Source organism: Rhynchophorus ferrugineus, unplaced genomic scaffold, assembly GCF_030347505.1.
Source record: "Rhynchophorus ferrugineus isolate W39M unplaced genomic scaffold, kcgeb_rfMv2 rfM1, whole genome shotgun sequence".
In the NCBI taxonomy this organism is placed as follows: Eukaryota; Metazoa; Arthropoda; class Insecta; order Coleoptera; family Curculionidae; genus Rhynchophorus; species Rhynchophorus ferrugineus.
In genome coordinates, this window is record NW_027472580.1 from 40,531,249 (window position 1) to 40,553,086 (window position 21,838).

Sequence of the window (21,838 nt, forward strand, 5' to 3'; positions counted from 1 at the left end):
CGAATACTTGGGTATGAGAAAGCTCTGTGCAAAGTGAGTGCCGCGCGAGCTCACTTTTAACCAAAAACACGAGGAGTTGATGATTCGGAGTAGTGTTTGAAGATGATCAAGTGTAATAAACCTGAGTTTTAGCGCCCATATGTGACAATAGATGAAACATAGCTCCATCATTTCACTACTCCGAAGTCCAATAGACAGTCTTCCGAGTAGACTGCACACGATGAACCCGCGCCAAAGCGTGGGAAAACGTAACAGTCGGCTGGCAAGGTTATGGCATCTGTATTTTGGGATGCGCATGGAATAATTTTCATTGACTACCTTGAAAAAGGAAGGACCATCCACTATTACATAGCGTTATTGGACCGTTTGAAGGGCGAAATCCTCGAAAAACAGCAATATTTGAATAAAAAAAGTTCTGCTTCACCAAGACAATGCACCGTATTATAAGTCAGTGAAAACGATGACAAAAATCCATGCATTGGGCGTCGAATTGCTTCCTTATCTACCGTTTTCTCCAGATCTGGCCTCCAGCGACTATTTCCTGTTCGGAGATCTCAAAAGAATGCTCGCTGGGAAGAAATTTTTGTCGAATGATGAGGTGATCGCCGAAACTGAGGCCTATTTTAAAGCAAAGGACAAATAATACTACAAAAATGGTATCGAAAAGTTAGTGGGTCGTTATTATCAGTGTATCACCCTTGAAGGGAATTATGTTGAATAAAAAAAACTAATTTTTCCAAAAAAATGTGTTTTTCTATGGTAGTCCGGGGACTTTTCAAATGATCTGTTATATTATATATCTTTGTAATTAAAGGAGATCTTACATTTTTGCTCCACTATGGCTCTAAAATACAAAGTAGCCGATTATTCTTTCTTTCCATTTGGTATCTATATATTTTTTATTCTCCGCCTTTGCGTTTGAAAGGCATAAAGTCGGAATTAAAGTGAAATTTTTCTTTCACTTTTATTTTAGCTGTAAAAATAAGTATGATGGAAAAATATAAAACACAATTCCACTAACAAACATGAACTAACCGCAAGCATTGTGCTAGAAAGTACCTGATATGCTTTTATATCGCTCGTTAAAAAAGTCACTTTAATTGCATCTTTTCATACCTTGTTATGAATTTATATTATTTAACAGATAGCATGTTTAAAAGTATATTTTGTGACATGCTTTAAAAACGAAATTGTTGAACATAATTATTTACGTCAATGTTGGTATCGTAAATGCATCTTAGTACCATTTATCAGAAAAATTGTAAGCATATTTCGGCAATATCTATTTCATTAAATAAATAGTAGTAAAAAGTGTTAAAGACAATCTGTTTTTAATATAATAAGACTGGTGAATCATAGTTTACCAAATTATGTGCGGTATATATTTAATAATACTATAATTTATTGGGACTGTCAAGGACATAGTGTGAATTTTAAAATTGTTTTATTATAAGTATTCTTTCTTTTAAATAATCAGCTATACCTTAAAGAATTATATGAAAACTTGAAATTGAGTATTAGTGGCAATGAATTATTACTGACTACCAAGTTTTGTACGACCAGTTATCAGCTCATCAGATTAATTAATTAATTATAATGAACTCTGCGATGGTAATAGTAGTGATAATATTGATGAAGAAAACAACATATGTTTGATTTTTCAGATTCTGTTAAAATTATGTGATATTTATATCATGCTATAATGTAAACATGTACGTAAAATTTGTAATGACTTAAGTGTTCCTAAAAATAGTATAACTACATTTCATGCTAAAATATGTCTCAGTTATATCATAAAAGAAAAAAAATTATAAAAGTGTTGCGACGCAAATTTAATTATTTATATTTGGGGCAGTCGTGTAAATTTCAGTTTAGGTTAATTGGAGAATTCTTTCGGTTGTATAGTGAATGGGTCTAATTTATTAGACCTTTAACTGACTTTCCTAATATGTACGAAAAGAATTATGGCTTGATGCAAACTATAACATCGTATTTCTTTGAGCGTCTGGAGAGATTAGCCAACCAAAAAAGGTATCGAGTAAAGAGAACATACGTGTTCAACAAAGAGGAATCCCATCGGCTCGTTGTCGAGTATTTCGGATAACGGGGGTTCACGTACCGAATCTTGACGAAACATGTCAGAAGTTAGATCTGGTAGAGGACTTCTTATGGCGCCTATAACCATAAATATCAAGAAGACCCGAAATCGTGGAATTATCGGGAATTTCCTAAGAGCCCGGAGAGTATTGAAACGCACATGTTTTATCAGCGTCAGAAGTTCCTGGCCGGAAGAGTATTTCCCACTCCGATATTCTCAACGAATCGGAGTACAGAAAAGGGTTTCTTGGACCATCTTGTCCACCACTACCAATAACCCGAGGGAGAAGCTTCAGCGATAAAACACTGTGCATTGACAATGAAGAAAGTTTTGCATCGACAATAAGTGAAATAGTTGAAATAAGGAGAAGATAGTATTGTTGAGGAAGTGTTGTTGAAGTGATGAAGAAGATATTGAATTGATTGAAGAAGTATTAAGCATTAAGCATGAAGACAGAATTGTAGTAATATATATATATATATATATATATATATATATATATATATATATATATATATATATATATATATATATATATATATATATATATATATATATATATATAATACGGATTCACGCCCAACGACCGTTTGCTCGTAACAACAAATTCAATATGTACGTTTCATCGAACGTCAACGAATGTTCGGTATCCAACGCCGAATCTCATTCGTTGTCCTTCGATGGCTCGGTGTGTAGGCAGCATTAAGTAGTACTCAACACACCATTATCCTCTAATTTACATAATGTTTCGGATTTCGTGTCAAATAAAGCATATTCAACCATCAGACCTGAACAAAGAGGTCGAAAGTGAGTTGTGATTTGCTGATTTGATGAACAACGACTTGAATAACACAAAGGCAAGGAGCGAGAAATTGGAAAAACTTTTTGATAAGAAGTTGTAATAGGGCGTAAAAATTTTCCAGATATTGAAAACATGGTTTATTAACAGTAAAACATTATAAAAATCTTTTAGATTGCTAAATCATGGAAAAAAATTGATTCCCTTATAAATTTAATATTGAAATACGCACGAAATATGACGAAAAAGGGATATTTGGCAATATTTACTACATATATATATATATATATATATATATATATATATAATGTTTCGTTATGTTATAATGTTATATTTTGTTACATATATATATATATATATATATATATATATATATATATATATATCTATATATATATATATATATATATATCTATATATATATATATATCTATATATATATATATATATATATATATATATATATATCTATATATATATATATATATATATCTATATATATATATATATATATATATATATATATATAAATATATATATATATATATATATATATATATATATATATATATATATATATATATATATATATATATATATATATATATATATATATATATATATATATATATATATATATATATATATATACAAGAGGTCATTCCAATAAATCATAGACATCACTTGTTTATTCAATTTGTGCATTCGGAAAAATTAAAAGCGTCATGGATTATTAAGAGCCAAAGGAAAATTAAATAGCTACTATAAGTCTACTCAAAGTTTAATGTTTTACCTGTCGCAATTTGTAAATTCGTTTTAGAATCAGGCAATATTTTCTTTCTCAAGTTATTCTAGTTAAAAAGAGACACAATGCTGTCTGACTAGTTCAAATACGTAAACGAATGAGCCTGTCAAAGTCATCCGGTTGTCAGAGGTATGCAAAATTCTTGAAAGCAATAGTGATAAGAGGTTATAGCTCTAACCTATAAGCTATTATTTTATTTAGTTTATAATTTTCTTGTATGTCAAAGTCAAACTGAACTAAAACTGAAAGTGTGTGCGGCAACATTGCGACGTTTTGGTGTCACAAATATAAATGACGTATATACAAAATAACTTTGGTCAGACTATAGCTACAGTTCCTGTACATGAAACATGACAGAAGTATGTCAAAAACTACTACAAAATATTATTGCCTATACGGCTAAAAGCTGGTAAAAAGAATTGGTACACCATTTAAGGATAATCCATCCTACTCACAACATTGCTTAGATATTGCTTCCATTGCGTTCTTTACTTTTTTCCACCAATTGCTGTCAATTACTAAGATAAGACCTATATAACATCAATTCAGTTCCTGTATATCGTTTAAAAAATATTTTTTCGCACTACTGATCAACTAGATGGACATTCCCCTTAATAAAAATAACAACATTTTTCAATTGTAGAAATTGCTAACCGATAGTAAATTAGTAAAAGATTAAAAAAAATGCAATTTTTATATTAGAAAGTAACGGAGAATTATGTTCAATATGTATGTGAAATATTTAATATATTTGTTAGAGTTCTGCTTGGCATGGGTCCGCATGATGCCACATTCTAGCACTATATCTCAAACATTATCTTTGAGTCACATGACCGACAATGCGATTTTTTTTTCGTTAAGATAACACTATCATAATATTTTAATTCGATAGTAGAACTGTACGAATCTATCAGCTCATTCATAGTACATTAAAAAGAAAGTTACATAAAAAACATCCCCTGAACGAGCCATAGTTCAAAAGGTTCATTCAAATAAATGGTATGTGAGGAATAAGGATATGAGAAATATCTTTGTATACAGCATGTACAAGATATTGTTTATATATTGGACTAGATATATAGTAAAATAAACGTAATTATAATATACACGTAATTAAATTTAATTAGCATTGCCATAAAAAATGAATCTGTCCGTCTAATATATTACAAGGTCCGATATAGAAAAGGTCGAATGAAGTGGTAAGCGGACCGAAATCCCTGGCAGCCACAACTAAACGCCTCCCTCCGCCCTCATCGTACTGGCACAAAATAGAATTTAGCCGTTCCATATAGCAGCCGAAAATCTGCACCGATATCCCAATTTATTGCCAAATTATTTACCGCTATCCAGATCCGGAGCCTCCTTAATAAAACAAAGTGAAAGCACTTTGGCAGTAAAAAAAACCTGTGAAAAATCGAAGCCATTTGTCGGAAAGCGGATGAAAAATCGGAGAAATCGTGAACAGAGGTCCCGTATTAGCCCACTTCTGGTTGGATCAGGTATTTATTGAATTTTTTCGGCGGCTCTAGGACAGCTTAAAGAGAAACACTTTGCGTTACGCGAAAAGTTGAAATGGAATTTGAGCCGGCCTGGCGTAGGGGCCTTATCGTCAAGGAAAAAGTTTAATGGAAATGGTTTTGTCGAGAAAAGGTTAAGAAATATCTTCGATGGTCCACGAAAAATGAATTTCAACAAAAAGAGGATTGATATATTATTGTATTGTAATGAAATCAGTCAAATTGCATTGTATTTTCTTATTCCACTGGAATATCGGAAAGTTCACTTCTTTCTTTAAGTTATATTATATAAATCATGTATTGTAATTTTATAACTTACTATCTCGCTTATACACATATATATCCGGGTTTTGAACATACCTGAAACAGAAAAGGACAATTAGAAATGAGCTAGATATAAATGAAAAATTTAATATTTTTAGCGTATAAATATCTAACATTCATGATGTACGTGTAATCTACAAAACAGTAGAGAACATATGCATATTTAAAATACGACATAGCGACATTCTCGACATTAGCACTCGGTACTCCGGCCAACCCAAAATATCTTGATGGATAGTGTGTAATACGTGTAAATATTATAGAAGTTTATATCGGAAGATTATTCATATTGTTTACACTGTTCATAAAAAGCCACAAACAGTAGATAACGAGTTGCAAAAATTACCTTTTAGTGAATGAATTATCAGCATAGTGACTTCTTGATTACAATTACAGTCAATGGTGGTGATCTGGTTTGTACGTATTTCATTTTCTACTTTACATTTGATTTCATAGATCAAAAACCCATATTTTTGAAATCCGAAATTAAATATGACAACCTAGCGATAGATTATTATTATTTGATAATGTAGGTAAATCCAGGAGAAGATCCATGAAATTAATATATGTTGAACTAAATTTGACTCAAAAACTTGTTAAGGAGGTGTAGAAATGAATTGTAGATATTACTGTGAAAATAGTTATTATTGATTAACTGATGAATTTTATTTAAATAAATACAAAATCGAAGCAAATACATACTACAGCTTTACGGGATAAACGATTTAATTAGTATCAACGCACACATATTAATAATAAGGTATTAAGCTAGTACGTGGTAGGATTATAGATAGTGTAATCGTTCGGTCTTGATTCTACATTACATATCTCTAAAAACAATTCAGCCCCTGGCCTACATTGCCTTAGCATATTACATGGGTTTATTTATTACTACCGATTTCCTGATCAGAATATTTATGAACTACTTCTACTCGATAATACAATAATCTTTAAAATAATTTCCAATCAATAATTAAAAAACTCCAACGGCAATAACCTTACATGTTGTCCATTGCACTTTAATTAGATATACATACATATATATATTATTTAAGATATTTTCGAATCATATTTTACAACTTTTTCCTACATTTCTGATAACATGGCGAATGCCACATTTTCGATTCTTCTTTTTCGAATCCGAAAACCAGTCAAGTCATGCTGCTTCGATCTGCACAAGTAGTAATCAGAAGGTGCTATATCTGGTAAGTGCAAAATAATTTCTCATTTTAGCTACAACAGTGTATGCTTCACAACTGTTACAATGTGTGGCTGAGTATTGTCTTGTTAGATTGATTTGCGCCGTGAAGGATATTACTAGCTATTTCTGGTGTTTCTCTAACGATACCTCATTCTGTTTGTTCTATTGGTTTCGATATAAATTTGCATTTAAATTCATTTTCATTTTCATTTTCATTCATTCACTTTTTAATTCGATTTTAGTACCACACTATACCATGCTGATCTCACTATATATCGTAGTATATTCAATTTTCATCGCCAGTTATAATGTATCACAAAAAATTCTCCTGTTTTTTTTTTCGGGAGGAAATGAAAATGTAATTTTCAGTTAATTCTTATGGCAGCCATTTTTTCTCCTTTTGGATTTTTCCGATCATACGTAAAGGTTCTTTGTCCATTCAACAGTTTTTAATGAGTGTTAAAATACATTGTTCTCAAACTTTTTTGGTCCTCCCGATTGTTTTTTGTTATTGAAATCACCACTTTCAAATCTTTGAAACCAAAACCTCTAATTGGGAGCAGCATCACCATACATTTCTAACTCTTTGATGGGCTTTGGATGCATATTTTTTCAAATAAATGAATGATAAAGCCGTTTTGGACTTTCCATGATTGGCGTCTATGTATAGTGTATATCCCAATACTACTAAATGTAGACATTTTCAAAACCAACAAATTTCATACTAAGGTTAGGATGTGGTATAGAAACTTTGCAATTTCACACATAGATATAGCTGGTCAAAATACATGCAAAAACCTAATTGGAGATTATTTCACATAGAAAACGAGGACGTTTCTTAAAAGAAAAATATCTGATCGAAATTACATTGATTAATAAATGATTACTCATTCTAGTCTTGTTTTTTTAGTAAGGGCAAATAATTTTCAGCTGATATTCTATTGTGATGTATTCTAATACTCTTAGAACTGAATGGGATATGGAATATATACAACACGTAAATGGTAGATTTAATATTTTTAAGTATATTCGAATACATTTGTTCAAATTGAAAGAGATAACTATAAATAGTGATAGTATAAGAGTAAGTACGATAAGACATTTAGTATCCATTTAATTCAATTGAAAGAATCATTTAAAGAAAACAAATGCAATAAACCTAATGATTTTGCCTTTATTTTATTAGGCTACTATGATTGAAATTGAGTAGAATAGCGAGAGTGGTAATATACAACTATCACAACCAATAAATAAATAATAAATATAGAATACCTGAAATTTAATTAAGAAAGATAACTATAATGGGCGTATATAATATTTTTTGAGCGACTATATTAATGAAAATAATGGTTAAAACCACAAATATAACATACACGAAAACTCTATTAACCTTAATAGACAGAACGGACGTCATATAGTTCACTTGTCGACGGTTATTAGCCCAAATTTCGAGCCAAACATCTAAAAAACTAACATTCCATTACGGTATTGTATCATGGTAGTACGTTGTGGCCTCGCGTCGATTGGTTAATTACCTTCTTTGGCTACGCGTAAAGACCCCGCACATTTAATTAAACGCGGTCCAGACCGCTCGAGCTTTCGCGTTCAATACGGTCGGCAAAATTTCCAATTCATCGATTACGATACTCATAATTCTCCTTCTGTTTTATCCGCGTCTGGAATCGAATTCCAAGCATCGATGTTCGACTGTTCGCGTATTGAGGTAGGTTACGGAATGTTAGTCCCAGGAGTGCACCAATCATCAGACTTCCATTAGTTTTAAGATGAAAATATCGTTCACAATCATATATATAACAGGTTGTACAATAAATTCTGTTTTTTGGTAAGAGATAAGGCTAGGATAGTTCAAGTGGGAATAGAAAACACTCATTTTTAACTAGTGATCATCTCGTAGTCGAAATTCGATCACAATTGCTTAAGTTAATTATGATTATTTTGTAATAAAGTAAAATATACTATGTCAATATTACCAAAACACGTTTTAACATGATTTTCAATCAAACATCAGAAATATATTTGATATATTACATTAATTACAGTAGTTAATGTCTATATAATAAAATATATGCAAATTATCTCAAGAATCGTTAATTAATTCATTAATTCAAAATATTCACTAACCTTTTACAGCTTAACAAAATTTAAGTTTTCATAACCAACAAACTATTAATTATTTTAATTTACAATACCACTGAACATTATAACAAAAGTCTCATAGGTAAGTTTATTTTCAGAACTTCAGAGCACAAAATATAAGCATATATCATTTTTATTTCCTTTTATACTATAGATATAAACATGTAATATTAAATAAATAATGCTGTATTAAATATATAAATAATATTAACTAAAACAATAACGATCACAATTACGCAAATTATTCTTTACAATATAGAAATTATATTAATGCATTTATTATCATTAAATGAACTATTTACTTTTCAAAACTTAGGCCTATATAGTAAATATTTAAAATAAATGATAAAAGATTCAAGAAATAAATTGTCATCCTGTTACATATTGTATTGTTAAACATCAAACATCTTAATATATATCAGCAGTTTAAAATATTTACTAAAATACTGTTAATACATTATTTCTTATATTTGTCCCTTGTGTTCCATCTAGGCAAATTATGTAGTTAGTTTCATTTTACCTACTAAATTTTAATTCATTTTCATTACTTCATTTATATATTAATATAATTTTTATCCTATACAATTATACCTACTTCAACTTAAAATATTTATTGAGAAACAAAAAAATTAATTAAATGAAACCACCAGCCTTATATGATAAAAGAATATTTTTTACCTATATTTTTAAATAAAGTTGCTTAGTTTTTTGCTAATTTATTCTACTAAGATTGAATCTTTGGAACAATAGCTGTCATATTTCATACTTATTAGTAAATTAACGATAATTAATGATGATTAATTGAGATAAACATTATTTATCTTATGCTCATTATCATTTTATATAATATTCTGAAATATCACAATGCAGATAGCTCTTTTTTAATTTGTCTTCTATGGCTTTTGTTAACATACCGCATTTTACTTTGCCTTGTGTCCCAAATGACGATGCCTTGTCACCAACAAATGAGGAATTAAAATTCTAAAAGCAATTTTATAATTGCTGATATTCTTTAAAACATTCATATTAACACCTGATGCACCAATTAATGTATTTATTACCTGTAATATTTCCTTATTGCTTTGGTATGAAAAGTTGATACCAATAAAATTTTCAGTAAAATGTTAATAAATATTACATATATATAACATATCTCTTAGCTGTCCATAACCATTATATAACCACAATATAAAATCTAAAACCATTGTTTAGAATTAAATAAAATAATTTAATAATATTTTAACTCAATTACTTTAGGTTCGTTACAAATACAAAATGTAATGACCGGCATTTTGCGATACACTCTATTTACGCCTATTTAGTTTTATTGTAATTTACTTATTTTTTGTGCCAAATTTCATACACCAGCACCAGGAAGCTTCCGTTTTCTTTCAAAAGGAATCAGAATTTTCGGTAAGACCATTAATAATATATAGATAACTATTTATTTCGAGGTTAAGTTACACAAGGTCGTTAATATGGCTGATATTAATATCAAGGTTGTTCCAGAAATAATGAAGGAAAAAGAGAGAGGTAAGTAGTCATCCTGGTCTTTTACACCCCCCTGACTATATGGTATCAATACATGCGTACTACCAACCACTGGTTCCATGTTGGTGAACATCTCTTCGTTTGTTTGAAGCCTCCTTAAGCGTCTTACATATACATACTTGTACCATAGAATTAATGGCTTTATGACTGGTTGGAAGAGTATGGATTCGTCCTGATTTAGGATGATTTAAGGAACTCGGTTTTTTCTGATTAGCAGGACGTGTTCCGTTTGGGATTTTCTGTTATTTTAGTGCCCGTAGAGTTGCAACATTAGGTGTTCCGACTCGAATGGTACACCGATGTCAATGTAGTGTTGTCATGCTCTATTCGGTTCAAAGCCTTTTCATCAATTTTGGTTAATCTAGTAGGAACATCGACCAAGTAGTCTTTTATACCACCTGACCACATAATACCAATCCACTCGCTCTGCTAATCGTTGGATCTCGTACGAATGTACGATTTTTTGATGAAAAAATTAAGTTGTCTTGAAAGGTCCACAATAAATATAATTTAATGAACAATACTTTAAATAATAGAACAAAACAATATAAAGAACTATTTAACTATCTGTGTTTATTTATATTTTCACGATATAAAAAGTTGGAGGCATTTGTATATGAGACATATTCTCTTCGATACATGTTTATAAAATATGATTGTTGGTTAAACTAAACATTCTCATAGTGTAGACTATAAATGAGTGACATTAAAAAAACGAACTGAAAGAAATAATTTCTACTTTTTAAATAATTCGAGATTGTGGCAGATTATTTTAATTTAATTTAGTCGAGCCGAATGACTGTCTGTAAATGAGTGTAAAGAGTAATAGGAGTAAGTGCATTTTATTATTTAAAATATTAGGTTCTGGTTGAAAACCTTTCATTAGCATTGTTTTAAACCAATTAATTTATTTTTAAATTGTATGTTAAAAAAGGAGCAAATATTTGTATCCCAAAAAAAGCTTAAAAAATTTAGTGCTCGTTACAATCCGAATTATCACGCCATAATAAAATGTATAATAACAATTAAATAAACAAATTTTCAAGGAAGTGTGGACCAACTATGAGGTTTAATTAAAAAACGGAATTAGTGTGGTTCGAAGTTATTACCTAATAGTATCAATGGTCAGCGAATTAGGTTTACGGAAAACACGAACTGAGATTGTGTGAACATAAAAACGTCGATGTACTGAAACTTCTCGAAATCAACGGACTTATGCGATGTTTGAAGAGGCAAAAGGCAAAAAAAAGAAAAAGCTTTGAACTAGTATATTTAAATTATGTAGTGCACCACTCAACTCACACTAGAAATTGACTTTAGGAATAATAAGAAGGAAACCATGTACCATGTGCGATTTCATATCAATTATATTAGGAATTAAAAGCATTAGTAATATTTTTGAAAACATTGCCAGAATTTGTTGTTATTTTAAGACAGGAACAAGTTTATTTCTTAAATACTTTTTTAAAATTTATTTTCTCTATTAAAACAATCTCTAGTTGAGATCGATAAAACTAATTAGTAGATTTAGATTTAAAAAGAGTAATTAGTGGTTTTAAAAACCAGGGAGTATGACCTTGAGTAAAAAATATAATAGAATTTTTATAAATTATTAGCGGGAACTAAACTAAAATTAAGTAAGTTATTCCATCATTTTTGAAAAACCAGCCATTAATTCAAAGAGTTTGATAGAAGTCAGACCGGCTCGAATAATAATGATAAAGTACTATTAAAACCTAGACCGGCAGATTTCTCATTAGAAAACCTTCGACAGAAACATCCATTATTTCGGAGTTAAATGATAACGGGCACGATAAATTCTCAGCTCATAGTGCGCCGACACTATCCAAATCAATAATTTTAATCAGCGGGAAAAGTGCCGCGGTACAAATCCCATCCCGGAAGAAGAGAAAGAAATAAAGGTAAAGTTCGCGAACTCATTCGTTACAATTGAACTAGCGAAAAGAAAACGGACTTATTGCGAGATAATTGCGCTATTAATTTCGGGCTGAAAACAGGTCATTTGTCTAGTCTGCAAGTGCAGAGAATTTCACTGCACTATGACTTTAATTTTCGCCCTCGGGATATATATATTCTGGTTGTTGTTGTAAGAAGTGACTGATACCTTCAGCAAATAAATTATTTTGCTGCCTTATATATAACAAATGGAATAATTAAACACTTATTAACAGAATTCTTATTTATCTCGTATTATGGTTATTGAAATTTTAATTCATAACATTAATATCCTTTTTGTAATGCATAAAAGTTAATTTGCTGAGTCCAAGTTCTGGGAACTCCTTCTTCCTCTTCTCTGCACAAGCATACCTATACCGATGGCTGAAAAAGAGACGGCAGTAAAGAACCTATACAGCTATACCGATACAAGTTTCCATTGGATATAACTGCACATGCGCACTTGATGTAATCTAATCTGAGAGTTTTTAAAACTACGCGTCCTTTTCAATATACGCCTTGTTGTTTACCACAGTTGGTTAGAAGTCATTTTTAGGTTAATTTTGTATTTACATTTTGTTGAGGTAACATAATTATTTCATAGGCAAAATTAGCGGCAGATAATGCGAAATAAGTGTATAAGGTATGAATTATTAATAAAATATTATCATTTTATAACACTAATAATTAGTAGCTTGTTATGGAACAAGGGATTATGTTAAATAATATGAAAACCAAACTTATTGAAAGATTATAGTAAAGGTAAGAATGAAATATCATCATATTTGTATATGTTTTCTGTCTATTTGTTATTATACTTATATATTTCTGACTTTACAGATATTTTAAAAGATATTTCGAATCAATACAAATATGGCAATATAATTTTCGAACAATGTATTAAAAGCAAATGCACTAAGAAGGAATGCTAGGGTGTCGGTTGAAAATCTGTTAGATTAGTTAAATGATCTGGTAGATGTGATAATTTTAAAAAGGATTTTGAACATTGAAAGACCAAACGCTATTATCTATCAGGATCGTATAATTATTAGGTCCCATAAGAGAGTAGAACATACAAAAAATAAGTATAAAATACATACAGTTCAACAAAATTCAGGCAAATTTGAAGCTAAATTATACAACAAAATAAAAAATGTAAATATCAATCAAATTTGTGAGAAGAGTTGTAAAACTTTATATAGTAGAGAATGTAGGATTTGTATGTAGAGGTATGTCTGTAGCTGTCCAGAATATACAATAAAGAATACTTTGTGCAAGCATGTCTGGGCATGCTCGGGGAGAGAGACACTGACTAAATTGCAAGACAAGAAATTAGAAAAACCATACAAAAAAAAAACAGTAAGAAGCAGAAGAAACAAATAAGGAAAAAGGCATCGACAAGAGAATAGACAATATATCTACAGGTTCGAAATCAGTCAATCAAGAATCTCAAATCGAAATTGTTAATAACAGGTAGGTGGTGCTTATAAATTATAGAATTATAATAATGTAGTGCTTATTATTTATATGGTTTGTGTGTATGTCTCTAAATGTGTATTGCTTAGATTACATTTTTTGTCTATTTTATTCCATTTATTGCAATAAAATTTGTTAAATGATGTAATATTTTGACGTTATTTATCTGCTCCGAGGAGTTATATCAACCGAAAGAAATAACCAATCACAAAGCTTTCAATCCTATGTTATCAATTTATTCCATCCACTTTCTATTAAGTACATCTTATATTTACACTATGCGGAACATTCACGACAATTTGTTTAAACATTCGCTTTTTTCTTCTTTTAAAATGCCTGTAAAGTTAGAAAGATATAAGTATAATAACAAATAGACAAGAAAGGTATACAAATAGTTCATTCTTACCTTTACTATAATCTTAAGTAAGTTCTGTTGCCATATTATTTTACATAAAAATATATCCTTTGTTCAATAACAATCTACAATTATTAATAGTGTTATAAAATGATAATATTTTGCTACAATTCATTTATTTTACAATTCATACCTTATACACTTATTTTCGCATTATCTTCCGCTAATTTGTTCTAATGATATAATTTTATTACCTCAAAAAATGTAAATACAAAATTAACCTAAAAATTATATCTGACCACAACTGAGACTGTGGTACGAAAGGTGTGGTAGAAATGGACACGAGTTGTGACTGTTAGGCTACATTAGAACAAGTGCGCATATGCAGTCCTAGCCAATAGGACTTGTATAGGCATGGATGGATAGGTTTTTTACTATAGTCTGCCTTACAATAATGTGGTAGACAACCAGGCATACCTATACAAGCTCCCAAAATGGCGTTCTACATTAACCGTTGAACTCATTGCAATATACAGGGCCTTATTGCACATTTCAACCCAATCTACAGTGACAGGCTCCTTACTGAATTCAAAAGTTTTCTCGGATGTTTCCAGAAACCGAAATGTATTCATCCCCTGGTCATCGATTTACTATCAATCATCTGCACTCTCTTTTTGATTGGCTACAAGATAACGCTAATGTGGATCTCTTTTTACATTAGCATACCAGGTTTCCTGTGCAGTCAGTGTGACAAAATCAGTAATACTCTTACCTTCCCATCATAAATATCTGTATCCACACTGATCTTATTCCAATCTTTTGAACTGTCACTAGTGACGAAGTACAGCATCATTGGGCCCGTGTGTAGAACCACAATATACTTTATGTAATTAAAAGTGAATTTTTCTACCCCACTTTTCCTTTCATCCCTTCGTCACCATTCTGTAACTTTGAATCGAGTGAGAGTGAGTCACTCTTATTATTCCCACGGTCACTTGATGACTTGGATCCCGCCGGCTTAGAGCAAATTTTGTTATCGTGTCCTTACCTCGGTCTACCACACACTGGGCGATTGTCCGCATCTCACTCATCTTAGGGCTATGTATGGGCTACAGAGCTTCAGAATCTGCTTAATAGAAGATAATAGTAAACGATTCCGTAGATTTCTGAGAGATATCGATTATCTTCACATAATCTAACCCATAAAAAATGAGTATTGTTATCCAAATCACTATTCAGCACTTCAATGTAAATGCTAGCCTGTGGAATTTGGAATGAGTCTATTACTTTATAGTGTTTGTTGGCTTTTATACAATTTACGTTCATTTTAAATTATATATACATTATTTAATTACCCCATTTGTCTTATTAATTTTATATTACTTATTATTATATATATATATATATATATATATATATATATATATATACTTTAGGATTAAAGATGATTTATCAAGCTGAAATTTACAGATAGATACATTTTATACACATTTTTTATTACATTAAACTCCAACTGACCAAATGCCAACGAGGTTATATTTATCATGACATCATACAGGAAAAAAATTGAAGATGGAGCACAACATTAAGTTTATACATATTAATTTTTTAAATAAATACTCAAAATAATTAAAATATAAAGTAATTCAACATTTCATACGACAAACAGTTTAATTACCAATTTAGAAATATAATACCAATTAGCCTGGTGATAAACATAATTATGACTACGTAACCTAATATAAATGATTTGATTTCAACGTTAATTGTTATTGTAATTTTAACACATTGTATCTCCGAAAGTAATTGCTAAAAATCGTTATACGACCGTAAATATCAAATATTTGTAGTTTATATATTCTGATGTGGTCTAATTAATTCAGATGTTGTATGCATATTGAACACAGAACAGTAACAGTTTTTTACAACACATTTTACATTTGTTTCTGTTCTATGTAAAAAATTAATTGAATTTGTCAAGACATTTTTTAAATATTTCTGCATGTCAGTTTTAATATAATCTCCGAATGTTTAAATTTTAACTTGGAAAACTTGTTAATATACCAAATTACAATTGTAAGTTTGCAGTGTTTTTGGTTAGATACAAATTGTTTAATATATTGATATATCTTGATTTTAATATCTATATATTCTTTAGCTTTTAATATCTGTTAGTTTTCCTGTATAAATGTTAAAATGATTATGTGTAATTTTATTTTGACCGACCAAAGTGGACCGATACACTTATACGAGGTGATCGAATAATTTCAAGAAAATAAAACGGAAATTTCCAAAAACCGAAATTATATTTAAATAGATCCATAATTATAAAATTACTTTATTTTTCAGTATAATTTACTTCACTTTCAATGCGCTTATTCCGATCATAACGGTATTTAATTTGTATATTTTGCCACTATAAATCCGGTTCGAAGGAGAGCTGAAAAATATCGTTGATAGCTAAACCTCTTTTCTTTTCCAGTATTTTTTTTTGTGATGTTACGAGTTGAAGCTATCACTAAAGTATAAATGCACTGATTTGGAAATGTTTTCGGAGCAGTGTGACCTGGTATTTTTTTTCTGTCCAATGAAAATGGAGTTTTCTCATTTGTGTTTGAGATGTTATTCTCTCTCGTGTTTATTGCTTTACTAGTTTGGGGTTAATATATGAACTATTTATTCCTTACTTTCGCATCCCAAATTCCTGATGGACTTTGTCGATTTTTAACTTCAATTAACTTCAACCGAACTTCAGAATTGAGTTTGAATTGAATTGAAATGCTTGTGCTGGTTACCAAATAAATTAAATAAATAAGTTAACTAATTAACTTCAGAATTAAAGGGTCAGTTCACCCCAAGCGTTAGTCACTTAAGATCATGATGTTAGACCCTAAGCTACTATAGTCTCTATATCGAAAAAAAAAACAATACACAAAATATTATTAATTGACTTTAATATTAGTATTAGTTCATCTGTTGATGAATAGATGGTGCTAGATCCTTTTGCGGGCATACATCTCACCAAAGTTCGAACCAAGAAGGTTTAGTCACGCACCGAGGACAACCATTAATTTTTACATATCAGAATTGTATATATTCGAAGAGAGGATTGTCAAACGGTGATATAAATGAACATTTTCACTAGCTAATTTAAGGACTGTATAATGCAGTATAAAGTCAAATATACCTTACGTACTATTTTTATTTTAAGTGAACAAATCGCGAATTAGAGTTACTGCCTGAGTGACTTATTCATGCTTTTATCTCGCATTTTAATGGAAACCCTTTCAATGCCTATTGTACTTCATTGAATGGATGCACGATTGTATCTTCACAGTAGCGGGGGCGTTTTACTTACCTTTAGAAACAAAAAGCATGATCAGACAACGTAGATAAAAAAGTGAATTAAAAGCTTTACTGAAATACAGATTAAAGGTATAATCCAAATGGTTGATATGGAATAATACTATATATCATCAATAAAATAAGATTATTTCATTTTTAATTTTAAAATGTAAATATTTTTAGAATTTATATTTATTGAAAAGTAATCTATGTTTCAGTAAAATACTTTTTCAAAATACTTTTATTTATATATTTTTAACTTTAAATTATGGATAAAGCCAGATGTGATAACATTTGATAAGAGAGGGCCAATTTATAATTATATAACAACAAAGCATTTCTGTGTAAAACAACATATTTACATTTCTTCATTAAATTAAATGTAGAAAATTAATTAGACCATTTGTTACGCAGTAGCTACTACGCCATAACTTTACATAGATTAATATAAAATTTAGTAAGAATTCTGAAGCTCGGACTTTGGCCACAATTTTGACTTAGTACCTATATGGATTACAAATATTTAATAATTCCACAAAGATACCGGCCAATTGAGCAACGAACATGATGGCAATCTAAAAAAATGAATCAATGATACCTTGGGGACTTTAGGTTAAGAGAAAGTGTACGTAAAATTCAAATAATAAAATGTCAAAACTGCAATACCTGAATTGTAAAAATATTTGCAAAGACTTGCAAATTTACGATAAATTTTTGTAAAAATATCCAAATTCATAAATATTAGTTATTAGATTTTTTTTTGTAAAAATATCTAATACTCTATTAATAAATGATACTATTGAAATCTAGCAGTAATAGAGTGAGTATTTTTAAACGCATAATTTGTGGATCATATAGTAGTTTTTGAGTCTTTTTCATGTTTTTAGAAGCGAATATTTTATTACAAATTTCAAACATTAATCAAGCTTCTTTTGAAATCAGTTTTACATACCTTTAAGGGAGATCTTTAGGGGCCCTCATAAATAGTATATCCTCTTGGAGAAGGTCAGGCTTATTAGATGAGGAAAAACAGTTTAGTTTTCGTCAAGGTATTAATGTGTGTGATCTAGATTTGTCGTGATGTAAGAACTCCTTTTCTGTATATCAATGAAGGCCATTTTTCCTTCTTCAGTTGAATTACTTGTTGAGAGTAACGATTTAAACAATCAGTTTGGTCAAGTTCGAGCAACTTAGCGCCAATTTGGGCTTTGAAACTGTTTGTGAAGCCTCTATGGATTTCCGCTACATTTATAAACTACAAATGGAAACTCAGCATATTAAATATATCCCAAGTATTGTAACTTCCTTTGTGATTCTAAAGTATTTTATGGTCGACGTTTAGTTCCGTAGCATTGGTATTTTAATATAAGCAGGGAGGCGATAAAATTATTTTAAATGGGGCACTTGCAACGTGTAAATATGAAGTCATACTAAATTTTAACTGAAAACTTAAAACTTAAAAAAAATGACCAGAAATAGATTAACATATATATTTTGATTTAAAAAAAATCAAAATAGGAAATAATAAAACGGGTTTGATGGAAGCTATTTTACAAGTGTGTGAAATTTCCAATTTCACAGAATTGTCAGACCAGCGATAGCCAATCCTACGGACGATCTTTATATTCACTGCTGTACGCAGGTGTTAAATATATTTCGTAACCGGATTTTAGTTCATTAAGGCTGAATAATGTTTGCTCTATTGAGATCGTATAAAACCGAGCTGTAAATTTTTTTACGGTCGACCTTTTTTTAAGTGCTTTTAGGGGAGTTTTGGTTGGTTTTGTTATGATTTTTGATTATTAGAGGATTTTGTAGATTAGGGCAATGCTTTTCATTCAAACATTATACTTACCGGTGTGGTAGACGAATCTGCAATCGATACCTGAAAAGTCTCTTTGTCAAGAAAGCTTATCTATCTATAAATCTCTCGGACGTTCGAAAAGGGCTAAACCGATATGACTAGCTTTGGTTTTTCTATATTTGCGGAAATCCAGGTTTTCAAATAACAATTTTGCATTTCCATACAAAGTCATTGTCACAAAAGATCGACATTTTTGTTGATTATCAAATATTCATGGATGCGCTCGGAAATTGATTTTGTAACTAAAAAGGTTAAAACCACCGCTCACTGGTATAAAACCGAGGTGAGAATATATAATATATTAAATATTTTATATTATTTAATTATATATTATATTTAAATATAATATATATATATATTCATATTTCATACAAATGTATGTATTAATGTATGTATCATGTAAACAATTTGACAAAAATATGATATAACTATGTGCTAAAGGTAATTTCAAATCGTATTCTAATCGAGATAAGATATAATGGTCGAGTGAATTAACAATTTAGCTAGAATCTATATATTAATCGGCTCAGCGAAATTTTTGCCTCCCTTTTTGAGAAAAACGGAGGCACCTGGAGGCGTGAAATTTGGTACTGTTAAGGCTTATGTCGAGGAAGAACTTTTAGGCCCAATATTTTTGGGTAATATGCGCTATAAATAAATATATTCCAATAAAACCAAAAAACGCCCAATTCAAGTAGCCAGAGATCGGCGACAAAATATATAAACAAATCCAGCGAGTAGCCGTGCGGACTAAGAGTTTAACTCGTCGGTATTAACGTACTATGGATTGTGTCTTACTCGGGCTAAAGGTCGTTTGAAAAAGTTTATAATATAAAATATGGGATAGTTAGTGTTAAAATTAAGTGATATATATAAATTGAAACAAATATTTTAGGCTTAGGTCTACGCCCAGCCTGCTTATTTAATTTTAAGTATTGTATACATTTTTTACACAGAAAACATATTAACATGTCTGCTTTATCTGAAGGTATATACAGTTTTGAAAAAAAAATTGACATGTGAAAATTTCGTATTTACGTATAGCAAGAATCGTATTTACAAGATATATAGATTTTCAAAATCAGCGTTTGATTTAATTTGATGTCTGGTGAGCAGCAAACTTCGGATTCATATCAGGATTCATAAGTAAAGGCATTTCTTAACAAAGCGCTTACCGAATATTGCAGGTAATAAATACGTTAATTTGTGCATCAATAGCTAAAATGAATACTACATAGAATATTAACAGTTCTAAAATAGTTTCATAGAATTTTAATTATTCTTTTGTTGGTGAAATGTTAGTTCCATGTAGGGCCTAACACAAATAAGAAAGCAATAGATAAATGAGAGCCATAGAGAAGAAGATACGAGAGAAATGTAATCATCTCTTAAAGATGACTATCTGCAAGAATGAAACCGAAAAGTGAAATAAATAAGCAAAGAACAATGCGGTTTAATTAAGAAATATGGCTAAAAAAACATTTTTTTAATCAGCCTGGTGTATTAATTGTTTTTGTAATAGAATGTATATTTAAGGCCAGCAATATATATATATATATATATATATATATATATATATATATATATATATATATATATATATATATATATATATATATATACATATATATATATATATATATATATATATACCTATATATATATACATATATACATATATATATATATATATATATATATATATATATATATATATATAAATATATATAAGCGAAGTGATGAAAATATGCAGGAATTAAAATGAAACTACATAATTCGCATAGATGGAACACATAGGACATATAACATAGATGGAATTATGAATTATTAAGAGTAAATTTGTAAACATTTTAAAGTCTTGATAAATGTGGAGGTATTTAACAATTAATAATGTTATAAGATATGTCACAATAACATTTTGTTCTTAGAATTATCTGCCAATTATTTTGGTTGTTTATTTTATAGACCTAAGTTTTGGAAAATGATTAGTTAATTTAATGATTATAAATATATTCCTTTCATATACAATTATAAATTTAAAAAAATAAATTACCCAATTATGTTCGTTATAATTTAAACATTGTTTTATTCATATGTTATCTGTTTTAATGTCCAAATGTGCATTACTTCATTTATTATTCCATATTTATAATGTAATGCTCTGAAGTTGTTACAGTTCTAAAATTAAACTTATGTAGCATATGTGATAATTTGAAATTATCAATATTTTGTTAATGATTGAAATTTAATGAATATTAAATTTAATTAAATGTGATTTAAAAAGAGTAGTGAGTGTTTTGGGTTTTTTAGTACATTTATTATTTTAATTAATCTTATATATCAAAAACATTTCAAAACTTATTTTGAAACTAATGTTAAAGTAAGTTTTA